The sequence below is a fragment of the Mchenga conophoros genome, linkage group LG6, assembly GCF_057382185.1.
Source record: "Mchenga conophoros isolate Kocher_MC1m ecotype Shallow Benthic linkage group LG6, M_conophoros_male_GT1.1, whole genome shotgun sequence".
Lineage (NCBI taxonomy): Eukaryota > Metazoa > Chordata > Actinopteri > Cichliformes > Cichlidae > Mchenga > Mchenga conophoros.
In genome coordinates, this window is record NC_140531.1 from 36,474,257 (window position 1) to 36,478,863 (window position 4,607).

Below are 4,607 nucleotides of genomic sequence, written 5' to 3' on the forward strand. Positions count from 1 at the left end.
GGCTTTCAATTCTCCATAGGGCTTATAAACAATACCAGTCCCCCAAATGTCTAATGTCGCTTCCAAAATGCCATCCCCGCACATGCAACAGACTGAGTACTAACACACACACACTCACCAAAAACTGAACATGATGCACAAGACAGCAAAAACTGTTGTGATAGCAAACTTCAAGAGCTGTTTAACAAACTGGAGTGAACAGATTTTTATGATGTTCTTCTTTGTAAGCGACAAGTTGGTCAGTCAGTTGATTGATCCTCCTCGTTTTGTTTAAATAAACCTAAGATATCCCAATAAATGTTGAATGGCTTATGATTTTGTTTGTGATTACATGTACAACTACAATTTTGTTGTACACGTACAATGACAATAAAGGGCTATTCTATTCTATTTTATTATTTTTCTTTACATATCTTTGCTGGCTTTTTCTCTAGTCCCATCATAGCCTAGCTAAAATAATACAACTGGTCGATGGATTTAGACAAATTTTGGTGCAGATATTTATATCCATCTCAGGGTGAATGGTCAGATTTTTCCTCTGGTCCCATAATAATAATAATAATAATTCAGAAAATTTTCTAATGTGCACCTAAATTTGGTTCATAACTAAATACCTGACACCCCCCCATCCCCATTCCCAGCAGACTGTGCTGTACTCTCTGCTTAGAATGTTTTCCACTACCATAAAACATTACATTTACCCAGCAAACATACCCATGTTGGCCCACAGTGAGTAGCTGTGGGTGAACTGTAGGGCTTTGTGGACAGGGCAAACCCACACTTATCCCACACAGGCCCAAACTGAGTGTGCCCACATGGGGCCCATGGCAGTTTTGCCTTTGGGACACCAGTATTGGTTATGGGCAAGCCTACTGTGGACTTCCACAATGAAGACCAGTGTGGGGCCACAGAAGTTTTTACCTTTTAGGTCCCCATAAAGGTTTTCTGTGGGTAACCTATTGTAGGCTTGCACAAAAATTCCTCACTGGCCCCTCCATGCCAATGAGGCACATACAGGCACCCACTGTGGGCCATTTAGGTCTGCCCTCAGGGGCCCACACAGGCCTGGAGTGGGCATGTTTGCTGGGTAGTGTCAGGTTAACAGAACTTTTAGCATGCCTAAACTTCTAGTCTTGTATTGTTACAACAACATGACAGTTTGATGAATCATCCAGCATTTGAAACTTTTGTAGTAGCGGTAGTAAAAAAACAAAACAAAAAAACCCACTGTGTCCAGCTTCTGAGCCAGCACTGTGAAACCAAGCTTTGTTCACGATTACAGAATTCAGTTTAAATTATAGTGGAAACTGGATGCTTTTCAAAGTTACAAAATAGGCCAGATTTCATTTAGGAAAATGTCCTCTACAATGATGCAGAAGATATTTTAGATATTTCTTTTCTATTTAATGTTGGAACCATGACAAACATGTTCGTCTTTGCTCTAAACATTTCACATAAAAATATCACCTGGCTGACAAATAAAGACTGTGGATCCAGTCAGAGCAGGTGGCCTAAGATGACTGGCTACCTATTAGCACAAAAAAGAGGAAAACTGTTAGAAATAGATAGAATAGAGTACCTATATACCCCAAAGGGAAAAGCTGCCATGAGCTCTCAGTCACTAAGTAGGGTTCTGACTGCACAGTGCTTGGTTCTCAAGGCTGGTCCCACCTATTGTTTAGATCTGCTTTAGGAAACAGTAAGGCAGGCAGAAGGAACGAACCTAATGTGTTGCTTCTTGCCTGTGCATTCTTGGCATAGCTTGTTGCCCTTTTCATTTTTTGACTGTGATTTTTTTCCCTCTTGCTTTAATAGTGAAGCCAAGGGTCCACAGCCAGCCAAGTCCCACCGCTCCAGTCTGGCTAAGCCACAGAAAGCCTGGCCTCCTCTACTCTGCTCTCTCTGTCTCCCATTCTCATCATATGTACTACAATATGTACCCCTCTCTCTTTCTATTTGTATGTCAATATACCTCCTCTCTTACGTCTCTTTCCTTCATGTTTGTCTATACTGGTCAGTCTGTCTTTTTGTCTCATTTTCTCCCCTCTTTCTTATCTTGTTCTCTTCAAACACATGCACACAGACACACACACACACACACACACCACCCTCTCTCCCTGCCTGACAGTCTGTCACAGCCAGCGGACTGGTTTAGCAGGCGGGGTTCAGCTGGGCTCCACAAACACATGGCACTCAATCTGCCTTCTTGTGTGTGCTGGAATGGTATTTCTTTCTCCGTGCTGTTTAAAGCTTTCTGTTTAATCTTCTTTTAATTTTATGGACATGTTTAAAAACAGTCAAGTATCTTTATGTTACACTGTAGACGGGCAAATGCGTACTTTTGTAGTGAAATTTATGTCTAAGGTTGGGGAGTTTCTCATACACAGGTCGTTTTAAATATCGTCGTTGTCACGTCTAACCTTCAAAAGCTGACTGCATAATGCTTAGGTAACACTGATATGATAAATGCAATGACGCGTCATCTAAAATTTAGTTGCTCTACAGAAGACATTTGGTCTTTTTTCAACATGACTGCAAGAGAGTTTGGATGTATCCAAAAGAGGCAGTGTAGACAATTTGCTCCTCTCTGCGTCTCAATTATAGATCAAGAGCCCCTTGTGTGTACAAAAAACAGAATTCGCCAACTCAAACAAAGCCTGCTTCCTCTTCTGCTCTGCTCTGTTCCTATATGATCAGCACCATTCATTCCGCCACTCAGACAGGAATCTAATTAGACCAGAATATCAACATTAAAACCTATCTGCCCCCCTCCATCCTTCTCTCGCTCTCTCTCTTTGTTTCTCTGCTCTTCCCTACAGCTGGTGAGAGTATGGTTTGTGGCTGCCCCTCCCCCAGGTTTTGAACAAGCCAATAAGAGAGCACGTCAGCAAAATACCCCCCCCCCCCCCACACACACACACACACACAGAGACACACACCGACACACACACCATCCCTCGGTTTCCCTTACCACCCTATCCATTTCCAATCCCATCCCCCAGAGCCCTCTCTACACCCCATCCCCCTTTCATACCACCCCTAACCCACTTACTCATCCTGCCTACACCCTCCCACACACCCATGAGACTTCCCCACCCTCTTCACTTTCTCACCCGTTCTCACCCTCCGTAGTACCTCCATGGTCCTCGTCTTCTCCATTCCTTTCACTTTTCTTCTCACTCACCCTTATTCCTGGACACCCTTCCTTTCTTCTATACTCCCTCCCCGTCATTACACCAACTCGCCATTTTCATTATCCCCATCTCTTCTGTTTCCCTTCTTTCCCCCACCTTTCTCCCTCCCTCTCTTTCTCTTCTCTGTCTACTGTGGCCTTATCTTATGAATATCGGTAGCACACTGGGTGAAAAATTGATCCTCCCCGCCTGTCTGTGGACGCTGCCACAGCGCATTAGCCTGCGTGTGATGTGTGTGTGTGTGTGTGTGTGTGTAAGCTTGCTGCTTGTGGGAGACACAGAGGGAGGAAGGGAGGAGTGAGAGGAAGGAGGGTAGGAGGGATATTTGCATATCATCAAAGTAGGAAAAGGGAGTGTAATGAGGAGAGAATATGTGTGTGTCTGTTGGGCGTATGTGTGTATTAGGCCTGTTGTTGATGGGTTGGGCTTCAGTATGTGTGAAATGAGAGAACAAGACCAAGGGAATAGGGTATAGGAGGCAAGATAGACTCAGATGGCGTTAGATGTGTGTGTGTGTGTGTGTGTGTGTGTGTGTGTGTGTGTGTGTGTGTGTGTGTGTGTGGGTGTCTGAGAATGAGAGGACAATCAGAAACCACGTACAGTTTTCCTCTCACATATCATTCTTCTTGCTCCCATACCCCCCCCCCCCCCCTCCCCAACACACACACAATAACAGTAGTTTTCATAAATATTTCAAACAGGGCATGTTCTTGACCTTTGACACGGCACCATTGAACATTTTTCAAAAAAAGGTATAATGGTCTCAAGCTTCTGCAGCTGTTTGTTTGTTTGTTTGTTTGTTTGTTTGTTTGTTTTAACATTCAATCACATTTTTCTCCAGCTTATGAGAAAACATGCAAAACCCCTTTTTAAACGTGAAAACTTTGGCCCAGATCTGATAAACACAGGCACTTCATTTATCCTAGTGGCCTAATTTATTTTAGATTACGGCTGAATAATCTGCCCTCCCCCCGCCATTTTTCTATGTTTGTCACTATTTAATAACGTTCTAGTTATTTTTTTTCTCGCTACTGTAATTTTGTAGCTCAAGTAACTTCTGCAAACACAGCAAATACTTAATTTTAAAGCGAACTTTCGACTCCAAAGGAAACAGCTGCAATGGGTAGGCTTGGTATTTGTAAATAAATAATTTAAAGCCCCTTTTAGTCTGCCTCTCTGCTATCCACGGCTTCTGATTTAACAGCCCTACTAATAGATTGCCGAGCTTAAACTGGTTCGTTTCACCGGTAAAGTCCGGATTTTAAAATTGTATTTATAAAAACAAACTAACATTAACAGTTTTAGTCATTTGTCTGTGTTTTTTTGCCATCTGTGACTTAACCAGCATTGTGTCTGGGGGAAGCAACTACAAATGCACTCTGTTTTCTGTCGTCGATTGATCCGGTCTGGTGA